General features: G+C 35.4%; 1 pseudogene; it reads left to right on the forward strand.

The window, feature by feature from the left end:
• Positions 1–14,600: 14,600 nt before the first annotated feature.
• LOC120190213 lies at positions 14,601–15,948 on the forward strand (annotated as a pseudogene).
• Positions 15,949–17,263: the final 1,315 nt, after the last annotated feature.

The raw sequence follows: 17,263 nt of genomic DNA on the forward strand, positions 1-17,263 counted from the left end.
TACCCGAAAATCACCCTCACTCGACCTAAAAACACCCACAAGCCTAGATCTAGCCTTTACCTTTCGAAGAACATGCAACTCCGACGACCCTTGGGTTTCCCGACGCTTCCCCGTCAAAGGTAATGGTTCTTTACTTCTCTTTTTGGTATTTTTTAGTTGTTGATGAATCTTAGACTTTCCTCTCGGTTTGTTTGCTTTGGGTTCGAATCTCTCACCCTCGTTTTTCTCTAGTTTGTTTCTCTGTATTTTTTCTTTTTCAACACCGAATCTCCCCCTCACTCTTTCTTGGTTCGAATCTGTCTTCTTTTTTATCGTTGCATGTGGAGACCGATAGTGGGTAGTGGGTATGATTTAATCCCGTAATTTTCAGGATTTATTTTGCTTTTTGACTTTTGTTTAATTATTTGGCAGGTTTCAATGATGGCTCCGATGGTGACGATGGTGACCTCGACTTGAACGACTCTTCGGCATCTTGGCAGCGGCTCACGCGTAGCCAGGGAAGTCGAACTATTACTAGCGATAGCTGTTAAGGGATTAGGGTAGAAACCCTAATCTGCTTAGAGTTTAGTTGGGCCGGATTGGGTCGGTTCTGGGTATTGGGTCTGGATCCTTGGGTCGGGTTCCAGTTGTAACCGGGTTGGAGTACTCTGGATCTGGTTTAGTGTTGGGTCTTGTTGTAATGTGGGCCTGCAAACATTGTAACCAAAATTGTTATTAATAATAATAATAATAATAATAATAATAAATAATAATATTTATATAGACCCAAACAAAAATGAGTGTCTACAGCTGCCCCTCTTTGCACATTCTTTTGTTAACAAGAATAGGAAAAAGACGAAATAGACAACCAGTTTTTATCCAATGATCTTTTTTGGTTTTTGAAAATTTGATATTGTTTGATTTGGGGAGACGACACTACTCATACGTGATGAAGAGTTCGGGTCGTCTAAGGGTGACAAGACTGCTACATAATGAGGAAATCTAGATAGGAGATGACATTGCTCATACTATGATGAATCTTGGCCATCTTTAGGAAGGGTGATAACACTGCTCATACTATGATAAGTCTTGATTATCCAGGGTTGACACTGCTCATATACGATGAGTCTTGGTCAGATAAAAGTGATAACACTTGGTTATCTAGGATTGACACGGCTCCTACGTGACGAGGAGATCTGGTCATGTGATGAAACTGCTCATCTGTTCATGAGTCATGGCCATCTAAAGGTGATAACAAGGTTCCTCTCTGCTAGGGATGACTGGTTATCTAAGTTGACACAACTCCTACATAATGAGGAGATCTATTCAGGTGATGACACGCTCATCTGTTCATGAGTCTTGGTCATCTAAAGGTGATAACACGGTTCCACTATGATGGGGACGACTGGTTATCTAAATTGACACAGCTCATACATAATAAGGATATCTGGTCAGGTGATGACACTGCTCATCTGTTCATGAGTCTTGGTCAGGGAATTTTAGTTTCAAAAGAAACTGATTCAGAGGTTATGCTTCAAAAGAAGCTGTCTCAAAGGAGGCAAAATTTTGTTTCCTAAGGAACAAATTCAAATATTTTTCTTCAAAAGAAACTGTCTCGATTGAGACGATACTTTGTTTCAAAAGAAACAATCTCAAAGATGATCAATAGTCCGCTTGTTCCTGCTGGTGGAGGAAATGCCTTCAGAGGATCTGATAATTCACATCAGGATGTTAAATCCCCAAAGATGCCCCAATATTTGATGTTGAATCTCCAAAGATGCCTCAACATTTGATGTTGAATCTTCAAAGATGCCTCAGCATTTGATGTTGAATCTTCAAAGATGTCCTCATTGTTCATTGTTTCTTGCTTCAACACTGATTCTAAGCATGAGTTTTATGTCAAATACCAAGATCCACTCTAGAGAGATTCTCTTGTTTGAAAAGTGTTTTTCTTCTTCTTTTATTTTCAAGATCTGAAAATATCAATTAGAAGAGTTTTGAAAAATGTTTAATCAAAGATTTTGAAAATATTGCTCCTTTCTATGTTTTACAATTGATAAATCATAAAACAACAGTTTATTAGATATCGAAGAATTAATTACACTGTTAATCCTTCAATAAATTATAGTTATTTGAAAAATGTTAAGATCAAAGCTATCTTTGGGAAATGGTTAGGTAAAGAGAGGATAAAATGTCTCAGGTTGTTGTTTTTTGTCAATGGTTTGGCCTTCTTATTTCTTTGATGCTCACTGATTTGATGGGGTAGCTTGTATGCTCCTCTACTGGAAGTGTTCTTCGACTCCCTGCTCTCATGTTCTAATCATGTTGTACGAAGCCTTATCAAGGAATTTGTGCGATCATCTCGACTGCACAATTTTTATATTAGAGCTATCTTTTCAGGTTTTCAACTCGATTCCTCCTTTGTTTTTAAAACATTATTTAGAATTTACATCTTGAACACCCCTTTGTTATTCTTCTCTATCATGCATTAAAAATTTTAGAAAACCTTTTGCAAATAAAGATTAATCCTGATGGGCAGGATGAAATCTGAAGAGAGTATCTTCTATTTAGAAATCCATGTATGATTAGAAGGGACTTTTAAGGCACGTAATGTAGGTCATGGTTCACAGTTATGAAAGAAATGAATAAAAGGCCCAAATAAGTGGTTAAGGGTCATTAAACCAAGGATCAATGATACCTTCAATTTTGGTCTTGCTCGACTTGAATCTGCTCGTATGTGTTTCTTTTGATGTTCTTTGGATCTTTGAGTGAAGTGATTCTGGAATGATTGTGCTTGATCAATCTCATGGTTCGAAGCTTGATGCGCCATTTGACTCGAGAGAATCTTTACATGTGCTTATTGTCCCTTTTTCTTTGTTTATTTTCTCTTTGCTCTTTGCTTCTTTTCTTTTTTCTCTTTCTTTGCTTCTTTTCCCTTCGTTTTGATTGGATCTTCACACTTGGCATTTGGTTCACCTTTCGGTATCTCCTCTGGATTGAGGTCTTCACTCATGTGAGCATATTTCTTTCACCTTGCCCCCCAGTGTGGAGGGTGATCCTTGGTTAGGGTTGAATCAGAAGAAAAATACTATAGGCTCAAAAGGGGACAACAAGGGATGTATATATACATATATGGATAAATGAAACAAAGTCGTTCATCATCTCATATACAGAAGTCCTTGCAGAAGAGGTATCCCCAGGGGATAAATTTTCAGGAATAATTTTTATTCACATGAAAACAATGTAATTAATGCATGATAGAATTATTTTGAATTAATTCTCTATTTATGCTTCTTGCTCCCAGCATGCCTCAATTGTACAAGTTCAACTTAAGAAAATTGATGTGAGATGCCCCAAGTTGTGTCTTTTGGTAGGAAGGTTCATGATCAAGTGGACATATTGTGCTCAATGCCTTAGGTTTTATTGGTATAAATATGTCATTTTTGCGTCTAAAAAGACGATGGTGTGACTTTATTGACTCAAAGTTATGGGTATGATTCTTTGTATCTCCATGAATTATTCTAGGTCAAAAAATCAAAGGGATTTTTTTTTGACAGGATAAGAAATGTCTGATCTTGCCATATGTCAAAAATCTATAATTCTTGAAGAATTAAAAGAACCCGTAATTCATTTGATATTTGAAGAACTAAAGATTTAAAAATCGCTCAATTATTCAACCTTAGAAGGTAGCATAAGTTCAGTCGTTTAAAAGATTAAAAAATATAAAAGACATAACAAAAACGATTTAAACAAAACAATACTCTCAATGCTAATGGTAAATGCAATGCCCCTATCCTTTTTCGATTGTTCATGTTGTTGAATTAATCGATCGACGGAATCGGCCAAGAGGGGGGTGAATTGGCAATTTAAAGTTTCGGTGGAAGGTTTTGCAGAAAATTGAAAGAAATTGCATAGCGATTTACAGTGGTTCGACTTTCTCAAACAAAGTCTACGTCCACTACCTTAGCTATCCACACTAAGGATTTTCCAACAAATTCACTAATTTGTTCTTTCTTTTGAGGCCAAAGAGATAACCTTACAACACCCTCAAGAATATACCCCAATTCTTGAGAACACTCTTTCTCAAAGAGAAGATTACAAATTCGCAAACTTACAAGGAAAACCTCACAAGGCAAATATGTTTGCACAATTCTAGAACAAAGAAAAGAACACTCAAGAATGAATACAATTGAGTACAAAAGTGTTCTTGAAAGCAAAATGAATATTGAATGAAAAATAGGCTTGAAATGCTCAAACTTGAGGTTTGATGCTTTCTCTTTGATTTTCTCTTGATTCTAGTTGCTTGATGTTTCTTGTTTTAGATCAATGGCTTATAAACTTGTTTAAATACTCCTTGGATCAATTCTGAACATTGGGGATAATAAGTGGAGATAATAGAGCCGTTATTGTGTTAAAACAATTAATTTTCTGGATGGGAGCGTCTCATGCATCGATGCATGATCATAGATGCATCGGTGCATCAGTGTAAAATTCAAATATTTTGACTGTTTTAACACTTAGTGCATCGGTGCACCAAGTGTGAATCGATGCATAAAATGCATTCGATGTTTGAAAAAATAGCCTGGTGCATCGATGCATGGCTTGTGCGTCGATACATCAAATGCATTCGATGTTTTCATAAAATCCTAGTGCATCGATGCATGGAGAGTGCATCGGTGCATGAAATGCATTCGATGTTCAATTTATTCATTGATGCATCGATGCATGGAATGATGCATCGGTGCATGCCTTTGAAAAATTGATTTAAGGCTTGATTTTGGTTCAAAATACTTTGTGAAAATTGTTTCAAAAATAGTTTAAGTACAAATCAAAATTTTACACATTTAGTAAGGATTAAAATTGATCTTGAAAAACTTGGAGTAGTAATTTGATATTCAATTAATTGAATCGAATATAAATTGTAAAATCATTTGTAAAATCTTAAAATTCATTTAACTTAATTTGTTATATCGAAATATCAAAAATGTTTTCAACAATCTCCCCCTTTTTGATATAACAAAACATTTGAGTAATTTTAAGATTTGTTTAAGAATTTATTTTTGAAATCAACTTTGAAAAATTTACTCCCCCTTACTATAGCACATCTTCTTACTATAGCACCATATCTTAAACCTTCTCCCCTTTTTTTTAAATAAAAAAGACTCTATAAAACGTTTTAAACAAGAATTTTTGAAAAACTTAAGCCAATTGATTTATTAATTATAAGCTGCTAAGATCACAATCAAAAGAGAAGTTAGCCATTAGTTTCATAATCAATATTCATATAAAATGTGAAATCGGAAATTGGTCATATATATGTCTAATGATGCAAAAATTTAAACATGAAGCTGAAACTGAAAATTCAAACCACATATATTTAAAATAAGTTCATCATCCATAAACACCCAATAATTAAAACAATCCAAAAACAGCAAAATGTTTTAACAAGTTCAAGTTCAAAACCAAAGACAATCAAATAAAAATAAGTCTATTCATCCATAGAAGGATCGGGAGGAGGAAGAGGGTAACGAGCTCTCATCTCAAGCGTGAGTGCATCCAAACGATCATTCATATCTTGTTGTCTAGCTCCCAAGGTAGAGAGCTGGGACTCAATGAATGTGAAGCGAGAATCCATGGACGCATATCGTAAATCAAATGTCTCCATGAACGAACGAAATATGGTAGAATTTGATCTTCTTGACGAGCAGGTTCCGGTGCAGGCTCATCATCTGGTGCTTCCTCATCAATTTATCTCATAAGCCGTTGAAGCTCTGGATCGTCGTCAGCATCAGGTGCCGGAGGAGGAGGAGCATGAGAGGAACTAGGAGCAGCTCGTGAAGAACTAGCTCCCAGAGTTTGCTTATTGGGTCGAAAGACCCAAAGATCGGTTCGCTCATCTTGTACCCAATCCGCTTTCTTTAATAAGGTGAGATTGATTTGATTTTGGAGAGGAATAGGAGTGTCGAGAGAGACGTTTAAACCAAGTTTGATAAAGAGGTTACTAAGTAGACATCCGTAAGCTAATGTTTCAACATGTTTAGAAGGAACAATGTTGATGATATCTACTAGTTGACTAAAGATAATATGTGGAAGGTTTATTTTAACCTTATTCTTAATGCAATACATCCACCATAAATCCCTATTGCAAAGAGTGGAGTACCGACCAGCTGATGGTCTAAACCACCAAGAAATAATGAAGTGAAGAAAACGGTCGTGATGAGTTCGAAGGGTACTGACACTAGCATGAGGGGTGTATGGATAATCCACAGATCCTTTTTCGTCAAAAACACCATTATCATCTAACTCGAATTGAGTAGCAATAGTTGCGGAATCAACAACAATATACTGTCCTAGAAGATAGGATCTAATTCCTATGGTTCCACATTGGGTTTGATTTTGAATACAGACCGCATTAGAATAGAAAATGTGGACTAATTGGTGATAGACGATAGGTTGAAGTGAAAACAGTTTATCAAACTTCCATTGTTAAAGAATTGGGAGGTATTCAAATTCAATTTTGGTCATGGCTTGAAGCGAGGGAATACGTTCTTCCCGAATTCTATATGATTGGAATGACTCAATATATCTATTGTATAGGTCGTTTCTACGACGCTCTGGCATATTGAAACATGAACTCAATAGGCCATTAGGAGATTGAGGAACGAGATTAGGAGGTTGAGGAACGGGAGGACGGTTTTGGTTTGACCGACTCAAAGAAGACCTTGGTCGTTTATATCACCTACAATTTGAAACACATGTATGCACAAAAATCAATCCCAAAACTCAAATGAGTCCTCAATAATTCAAGGTTCTCTAAAATAATCCTAATGGGCAAAGTTTTTGAAAAACTATTTGAAAAATAATATCATAATATGTAAAGTTTTCATGAATACAACATAATTAAAACAAAAACAATAAGTTTAGAAATTAGATTTTTTTTAAATTTGAAATTTTTAAAAAATGAAAAATTTTGTGTTTTTGATGAAATTTGTTGTAAAATCTAGTTTAGAATCATCATATTACCAATGTTTGATATAATGTACATCCTAGAACTAATTAAAACTAATCCTAAGATCAAAAATCAATAAAATAGAGGTTTTTAGAAAAATACCTTGAAAATTCGGATTGAGAGGGATGAAGAGTTGTTTTGCACGATTTAATGATTGAAGCAGGATAAGGAGTTAAAAAGAATGGAGTTTTTTTAGAGAGAGAGGGACGAACGGTGTGAGGTGTGAGAGGTTTAGGGTTTGAAACAAATGAGAAGAGAAGCCTTTAAAACCTCTAAACCCGACGGATGCATCGGTGCATGGACTTATGCATCGATGCATATTCAAGGCATGCATCGGTGCATCATGCTGATGCATCGATACATATTCAAAGGGATGCATCGATGCACTGTTCAAGTGAATCGATGCATGAAGCATAAAAATGTCAAAAATCCGTTTTAAACACTTAAAATGCTAAATTATTTGGCTCTAGTGATATTGCCAACTCATATATAAAAAAATAATTATGTTCAATCAATCAAATTAATCTTTAAACTTCATTTGAACATAAAATTAATTTTCACTAAGAATCATAAACTCCCCCTAACTAATGGCAATGAATGCAAAAAAAAAAAATTATTTTGTAAGCATTTTTCATCTTTTAATTAAAAGTACTAAAAATATTTTAAACACTAAGTGAAGATAGGTCAGTTAAACCTAATTCTCTCCAAGTGTCCAAAATCTTTCCTTATCTAAGGGTTTTGTAAAAATATCCGCTAATTGATGCAAAGTATCAACAAATTCTAGAACTACATCTTCCTTAGTGACATGGTCTCTAATGAAGTGATGTCTAATTTCAATATGTTTAGTTCTAGAGTGTTGGATGGGATTTTTAGTGAGACAAATAGCACTAGTATTGTCACACTTGATAGGAATAATACATACTTCAATTCCATAATCAAAAAGTTGTTATTTCATCCATAAAACTTGTGCACAACAACTACCGACTGAAATGTATTCCGCTTCAGTGGTAGATAATGCAACACAATTTTGTTTCTTTGAAAACCAAGAAATTAGCATATTTCCAAGGAATTGGCAAGTACCGGAGGTGCTTTTCCTATCTAATTTGCATCCTCCATAATCCGCATCAGAAAAGGCATGCAAGCTAAAGATAGAGTCTCTAGGATACCAAAGTCCTATACTAGGAGTGTCCTTAAGGTATCTAAAGATCCTCTTAACGGCTAGTAAATGTGATTCTTTAGGACATGATTGAACCCTAGCACACAAGCAAACAATGAACATAATATCCGGTCTACTTGCGGTTAGATAAAGCAATGAACCAATCATGGATCTATATAATTTAATATCCACACATTTACCTCCTTCATCCAAGTCAAGCTTTGTAGAAGAACTCATTGGAGTGGAATAAGGTTTCTCATTTTCCAATCCAAATTTCTTGAGCATATCCTTGATGTACATAGCTTGATTGATGAAGATGCCATCTTTTCTTTGCTTGATTTGGAGTCCCAAGAAATATGAGAACTCCCCCATCATGCTCATCTCAAATTCACTTTGCATTAGCTTAGAAAATTCTTGGCAAAGAACATCATTAGTAGAACCAAATATTATATCATCAACATAAATTTGAACTACTAATAAATCTTTACCTTTTCTCTTTAAAAACAATGTAGTGTCAACCTTTCCTTTTGAAAAACCTTTTTCAATTAAAAAATTTGACAATCTTTCATACCAAGCTCTAGGAGCTTGTTTTAAACCATAAAGAGCTTTTGTCAATTTTAAAACATGATCTGGAAAATTTGAATCTTCAAAACCTGGATGTTGTTCTACATACACTTCTTCTTTTATAAAACCATTTAAAATGCACTTTTAACATCCATTTGATATAATTTAAATTCATTGAAACATGCAAATGCCAATAACATTCTAATTACTTCCATCCTAGCTATAGGAGCGTATGTTTCATCATAGTCTATGCCCTCTTCTTGAATATACCCTTGAGCAACAAGTCTATCCTTGTTTCTCACTATATTACCACTTTCATCAAGCTTATTTCTAAATACCCCCATCTAGTACCTACAGTAGATTTATTACTAGGCCTTTCAATTAATGTCCATACTTTACTTCTCTCAAATTGATTTAATTCTTCTTGCATAGCCATACTCCAATGTTCATATTTTAATGCTTCTTTGATGTTCTTAGGCTCTATGCATGAAATAAATGCAACATAATTACAAATATTTATAAGAGAAGATCGAGTAGATACCCCTTTGGATGAATCACCTATAATTTCACCATCATTGACATAGTTGTACTCTCTTGGAAAAGATACTTCCCTTTCTTCAATGGTTGGATTCTCGAGGGGATCATGAGTTTCCTCATCTTTCGTTTCTTCATTTGATGATGATTCTCCAACGTCATGTCTAACGTCATTTGCTTGTACAATACCTACATCATCATTAACACAAGAATCCTTCATCGGAAGGGGATTATCATCGAAAACAACATGTATAGACTTTTCTACAACTAAAGTTCTTTTATTAAATACACGATAAGCTTTAGAATTTAAGGAATAACCCAGAAAAATTCCTTCATCACTTTTAGCATCAAATTTTCCAAGGTCTCCTAGTTGATACATCATTAATAGATTTAAAAGAAACTCGCTTTTTTTTTCCTTTAGCACAAGCATCACAGATTTTATCATTATCAAATTTAAGCTTAGGCAACCCTCTTACTAGGTCTCCTTGAATTAACCGTTGCAAGACACTCATACTAGCATGTCCTAGTCTCCTATGCCATAACCAACTATCATGCTCATCCTTAGCAACTAGGCATAAATTAGTCATATCAATAGAGTCTAAATGCACTATGTATATGTTTCCTATTCTATGACCAACAAGCATAATCCGATTAGATGCAATGTCAATAACTTTACAACCATTAATTTCAAACAAGACATTGAATCCCTTATCGCATAATTGACTAATACTCAATAGATTATGCTTTAATCCATTCACATATAAAACATTTTTAATTTGTATGGAAGAGGTATTACCTATAGTACCAATACCTTGAATGTGACCTTTTGAATTATCACCAAAGGTCACTTCTCCTCCATTTTTGGCGTTAAGCTCTATGAACCGGCTTTTGTCTCCGGTCATGTGTCTCAAGCATCCACTATCAAGGTACCATGAATTTGGATTTATTTCCCGTGCCTTGTAGCAATGCTCATTTTCCTACAAACAGAGATTAATTTCTGATTTTTGGTACCCAAATTCTTTTGGGTCCATATTCATTAGTTTCTAAAACTCTAGTCCCCTTAGGTATCCATTTATGTAGGATATCTTTATCTTTAGTAGTAATGAGTCCTTTAGGAACCCATATACTCCTAACACTTTACCATTCAAGGTTCGTTGAGGACCTCTATGATTGTAGTTTCTAAAACTTTTTCTAACAAAGTTGGATTTTGAATTTTCACCTTTTTCAAAATGTTTTACACCAACTTTATTAAAAGAAGCTTTAAGATCATCAATTTCTTTTTGATGATCATCATGAACTTTTGAAAGTAAGTTATGCAAATCATTATTTTTCTTTTCAAAAACATCAATTTTGATTTACAATTCTTTAAGCTTACTTTCAAGCTCATTGTTGGTCTTGGATATAAGACTATTCTCATTTTTCAATTTTGAAACATCATTTTTGTATTTTGAAAATAAGTCTTATAATCCGAAGCCAACCATTATAATCCTCTAACAACTCATCATAAGATAATTCATCCGAATCGAATGAGTTAGAGGTTACCTTAGAATTTTCCCCGATGGACATCAAGCACAAGTTTGCAACTTCTTGTTCCTCTTCATCGGAACCTTCTTCATCGCTCCATGTAGCTACATGAGCCATGTGCTTCTTTTTGAATTGACCCTTTTTCTTCAATTATGAGTAATCATATTTGACATACCCCGGCTTTTTGCATTCATAGCAAATGATCGGGTCTTTCTCCTTCGATTCATTTTTGAAGCCTTCATTGCGTTTGAATTTTCTTCCTCGGTTGGGCATCATCAACTTTCTGAATCGTTTGGAAAATAATGCCATTTCCTCGTCATCATCATCGTCATTCGAATCACTCTCATCTTTTGTGGATTTGAGAGCGACCCCAATATTTTTCTTCTTCTCCTTCTCCTTTGGTGTCTCGTCAATCTTATCGAGGTCCACCTCATCTTCAAGCATCATTTCATGAGTGAGGAGGGAACCGATTAGCTCTTCAAGAGTTAAGGACGTTAGATCCTTAGCTTCGATGATTGTTGTCTTCTTTGATTGCCACACTTTTGGAAGGGAGTAGACTAACTTCCTCACAAGCTTTTCATTTGAAATGATCTCTCCATATGATTTGAGACCATTGACAATCGTTGAAAATCTATCCGTCATAGCTTTAATGTCTTCATTTGGTTTCATCCTGAAATTTTCATAGCTATGCGTTAGAATACTAATTTTAGATTTCTTTACCTCATCGGTACCTCATGAGTGACTAGAAGCTTGTCCCATATTTCTTTGGCGGTTGTACAAGATGAAACTCTTCCGTATTCATCTGGTCCAAGAGCACAAAAAATGATATGGATGGCTTTGGAGTTGAGCTGGAACATTCTTGTCTCCCCTTCACTCCACAATCTTGGATGAGTGAGAGGCTTGATGTATCCTTCTTCTACGGCATTCCATGCTCCCATGTCACTTGCTTGTATGAAGTACATCATCTTATTCTTCCAATAGGCATAGTTAGCTCCATTTAAGAAAGGAGGCTTGTTGACGGGCATCGAATCGAGACCGGAGTCAAAATTTGAAGCGGAGGCCATTGATGACTTGATAATCGATGTAACTCTTCCCGAATCGACTCAAGAGGTGATTAAACCTTCAAATGAGTGAGGCTCTGATACTAATTGTTGAGTTAATCGATCGGCGGAATTGTCCAAGAAGGGGGTGAATTGGCAATTTAAAGTTTCGGTGGAAGCTTTTGCAGAAAATTGAAAGAAATTACACAGCGATTTACAGTGGTTCGACTTTCTCAAACAAAGTCTACGTCCACTACCTTAGCTATCCACACTAAGGATTTTCCAACAAATTCACTAATTTGTTCTTTCTTTTGAGGCCAAAGAGATAACCTTACAACACCCTCAAGAATATACCCCAATTCTTGAGAACACTCTTTCTCAAAGAGAAGATTACAAATTCGCAAACTTACAAGGAAAACCTCACAAGGAAAATATGTTTGTACAATTCTAGAACAAAGAAAAGAACACTCAAGAATGAATACAATTGAGTACAAAAGTGTTCTTGAAAGCAAAATTAATATTGAATGAAAAATAGGCTTGAAATGCTCAAACTTGAGGTTTGATGCTTTCTCTTTGATTTTCTCTTGATTCTAGTTGCTTGATGTTTCTTGTTTTAGATCAATGGCTTCTAAACTTGTTTAAATACTCCTTGGATCAGTTCTGAACGTTGGGGATAATTAGTGGAGATAATAGATCCGTTATTGTGTGAAAACAATTAATTTTCTGGATGAGAGCGTCTCATGCATCGATGCATGATCATAGATGCATCGGTGCATCAGTGTAAAATTCAAATATTTTGACCGTTGGAATACTTAGTGCATCGGTGCACCAAGTGTGCATCGATGCATAAAATGCATTCAATGTTTGAAAAAATAGCCTGGTGCATCGATGCATGACTTGTGCATCGATTCATCAAATGCATTCGATGTTTTCATAAAATCCTAGTGCATCGATGCATGGAGAGTGCATCGGTGCATGAAATGCATTCGATGTTCAATTTATTCATTGATTCATCGATGCATGGAATGATGCATCGGTGCATGCCTTTGAAAAATTGATTTAAGGCTTGATTTTGGTTCAAAATACTTTGTGAAAATTGTTTCAAAAATAGTTTAAGTACAAATCAAAATTTTACAATTTAGTAAGGATTAAAATTGATCTTGAAAAACTTGGAGTAGTAATTTGGTATTCGATTAATTGAATCGAATATAAATTGTAAAATCTTTTGTAAAATCTTAAAATTCATTTAACTTAATTTGTTATATCGAAATATCAAAAATGTTTTCAACACATGTCCCTGAATCCATCAGGTTCTGGATCTTGCGTTTCAGTGCCTTACGATTCTCAAAGGAATATCTGGAGTTTCCTATGTGGTAACTATACATGATATTAACATCTTAGCCCTCGGGATATGTGGACTCTTTTCTCAGATCATTCTGGAAGGCTCAGTCCTACAACCAGCTGAACAAGCTCTAACTGTACTGATTTTAGCTTCTTGCTTCCATGTGGTATCACGTGGTTAGGACCACTTCATCGAATCCTCCACAGATTAATTATATGTTTTTATAAATGATGTATGCAAAAATGCCATGCAAAATGCAAATACAAAAGGTATCGATTTCCAAAGGTAATCATTCTTAGAAAGAGTTTCATTCCTCCAAAAGATCTTTCATCTTTACAAGAGAGACCAATCTATGAATGTAGTTTGGTCCTTTTATTTAGCTCCATGATCTCAACCATGATCCCAACAACTTTATCCTCTTTCCAGAAATGACTCTGAATCCAGACAGTGAGTAGTTGAAAGTAGCCTCTGAATCATCTTCCCTCCAATTTACGACAATTATTTAAGGATCGGAAGGTCTTTTTATTGGATGTGCTCTACTATCCAATCTTCAACTTTACTTGTAATATTCACAAGCTTGTTTTTGAAAGATTGGACTTTCGGAAATCTGAAATGAATTCTATCCACCTGGAGGCTCTCGAAATTGAATAGAGTAGTATAATCTACTATTGTTGGTGTCAAATCTTGTTTGTTGAAAGTGAAGCATGCAGAATTCTGGCATCAGACCAAAACTTTAAGAAACAACTTATCTATCTTTACATAGAGGAGATGGGCCATATTTCTTGTGAAGCTTTTAATTGGTAACTATTTCCCAAATCTATATAATCTCTTGTAGATCATTCTGCTTGAAATTTCCATAAGAATTTGTGAACATCGGTGGTATATAATCCCCAGGCAAACTATCTCCTTTTTGCCCTTTGTGTTTCTTCAGACCAAGCTCAGACCGTTGGATTGAGTTCTTCCTTGTTATAAAAATTATTTTTCATTTCAATTATCACTCTTCTAATCTGATGACTACTTGGTTAATCAACACCTTTTTTATTTATGATGATCATGCAGAATGCGAAGATGCAAATACAGATGTAAAATTGATGATCCTCTTAAATACAATGCATCATGCAAAATGCGAAGCTGCAAATGCAGATGCAAAATTGATGATCGTCTAAAATGCAATGCATCATGCAGAATGTAAAGATGCAAATATAGATGCTAAATTGATGATCGTCTAAAATGCAATGCATCATGCAGAATGCGACAATGCAAATGCAGATGCAAATATGCAAATGCAGTTGCAAAAATGTAGATCCCAACGATGATATCGTAGAACAATTTTTTCCAAAATTAAAAGCTTTCACAAGATAGTCCACTTTACAGACATGTCTTCTCTTAGATGTTTGAGTCTGAAGTAGACTATTATTTATTTTTAGATCCACATCTTTGAAAATGATGACCATGGCAATCGGATCTCACATGTTGTCTCAGCAGGGTGCTATTACCAAGCAAATGACTGTCATTGAAGAAACGACCGGTATGAATGTCCTTTGTAGTGATAAGATGGGAGTATTGACTCTTAACAAACTGATTATTGATAAAAACTTGATTGAGGTGTTTGCAAAGGATGTCAATAAGGAGCATGTTGTTCTGCTCGCAGCAAGAGCCTCTAGAACTGAAAATTAAGATGCCATTGATGCTGTCATTGTTGGAATTCTTGATTGATTCAAATGGTAACTGGCACTAAGCAAACAAAGGTGCTCCGGAACAAATCTTAACCCTTTGAAATACAAAAGAAGATGTTAAAAATAAGGTTCATTCTATCATAGATAAGTTTGCAGATCGGGGACTTTGGTCATTAGGTGTTGCAAGACAGCAAGGGCCAGAAAAAAAAAGAAGGTGAAGGATGCAAGCATACCTACCATCCCCATGGAAGAGTTGTTTAAGAAAGCATATGGTTTGTTGGAGTCTTTCCGGAGCACAAATACGAAATTATGAAGAAGTTGCAAGGGAGGAAGCACATTTGTGGAATGACTGGAGAGGGTGTCAACGATGCTCTTGCTTTGAAGAAGGCTGATATTGGTATCGATGTGGCCGATGCTACTAATGCGACATGGAGCGCTTCAGACATTGTTCTTACAGAACCTGGACTAAGCATTATTATCAGTGTGATGTTAACTAGCAGAGCCTTTTTCCAGAGGATGAAGAACTACAATATCTATGCAGTCTCCCTCACTATCCGTATTGTGTTTGAGTTTATGTTTATTACTCTCATCTGAAAGTTCAATTTTTTCACCATCCATAGTTTTGATCATTGTCATTCTAAATGGTGGAACCATCATGACAATTTCAAAGGACAGAGTAAGGTCGTGTCCCTTGCCTAATAGCTGGAAACTGAAGGAAATTTTTACCACCGGGGTTGTGCTTGGAGGCTAGCTACTTGGCATTGATGACTGTCACTTTCTTCTGGTTTATGCATGATACCGACTTCTTCTCAGACAAATTTGGTGTAAGGTCTCTAAGGGACAGGGAGGATCAAATGATAGGTGCTTTATATTTACAAGTAAGCATTGTGAGCCAGCCTCTAATATTTTGACTATATCACGTAGTTGGTCTTATGTTGAGCGTTTCAGACTGCTACTGGTCACTGTCTTTGTTATTGCACAATTGGTTGCTACTTTAATTGATGTATATGCGAACAGGGGATTTGTAAGGAATATGATGGGGATGAGTCGGTGTCATATGGCTTTACAGTGTTGTTTTCTACATCCCACTTGATCTAATGAAGTTTATCATTTGTTACATCTAAAGTGAAAGTCAGTGCGGAAGTCAGTACATCGCTCCTAGCGATTAGATGATGTAGATAAGAATCTACTATTAGGTTACTCCTCAGATCAATGAATCATCATTTAAGTCTCGAATGCTGCACGATCTTTGAGCAAGTCTTATTTTGAACTCTGAACTCCTTTTAGCCCTCGGTGCATGTCTGTGTACGCGACCGCTTGACAGAAAACTTTTATATTTTCTTTGAGAAAATTTCCAGTTGAGTATCCTCTTGCGGATCAACACTTTTGCATTATGTCATGACGATGCAATGCAATGCAAAAAATGATGAAAAATGACACAATCAAAAGAAAAGAAATAAGTTAGTGTACACAAACAAAAGAAAAGAAATTAATTAGTACAGATAAGATAATCGATACATATAAAAATGTTATTCAAAGATGAATAAAACGCCTACCATATCTACCCGAACATGCTTTAATTAAATAACATTCCTACCCGGACATGCTATCTACCCCCTATAATAATTTTCAAGAAAATAATCCTAACCGCATGATATCTAGTTCGCATGCTGTTATTCAACAGAATTTAGAGTAAAAATAAAAGGTTTAGAAATACTCCTCATTTGTTTACACTTAATTTAGGTACCTATTGACGGACATAGGTTCGATATGAATTTCATAGGGGTGGATTACTAGGGCTCACTATATGCAGTGTTTCGGCTCTATGAGAAAAAGGTACTCGAATTGTCCTTAATATCGGTGCCCCTTGGGCTGCCAAACCCTCAATCCTAGCCCATTACAGGTTCATGAGGATCGAGTTCAATTCGAGAGGATACATTCCCTTATGTCCATGCGGAGAAACAATTTATCTCACGTAGACATAAAGTATATGAACCCCAAAGATTACTTGCTAAAATCCGTACAGAGAAACAAATTATCTCACGTAGGCTAAGCTTTCACCTCATCTGAAAAAGGACAAAGCTCGTAAGTGAGCTTATGTTATGCAAATGCACGTGTTGTGTGTGAGGAGAAACTCATAAACCTTAAACATGACAAAAGATGAAACTTTCACAAGCTCCAAAAATCTGTTTAAATCGGAAGACCACTGAAAAAAATTGATTAGTTAAAAGTAGGATAAGGCATAATATGTAGAAACCCACAATAAATAAAAGGATTAGAAATTAAATTCACTTTAAGTTTGTAATTCCAAACAACGTATAATCGTTCATGACCTGACTCTCGATTCCCCAACAGAGTCGTCAAGCTGTCATAACCATTTTTATAAGAAACAATTGTTTATTGTTTTAAAAACAGTTATGACTATTAATTTTGAAAAAT

The sequence above is a fragment of the Hibiscus syriacus genome, unplaced genomic scaffold (assembly GCF_006381635.1).
Source record: "Hibiscus syriacus cultivar Baekdansim isolate YM2019G1 unplaced genomic scaffold, ASM638163v2 tig00116962_pilon, whole genome shotgun sequence".
Taxonomy (NCBI): domain Eukaryota; kingdom Viridiplantae; phylum Streptophyta; class Magnoliopsida; order Malvales; family Malvaceae; genus Hibiscus; species Hibiscus syriacus.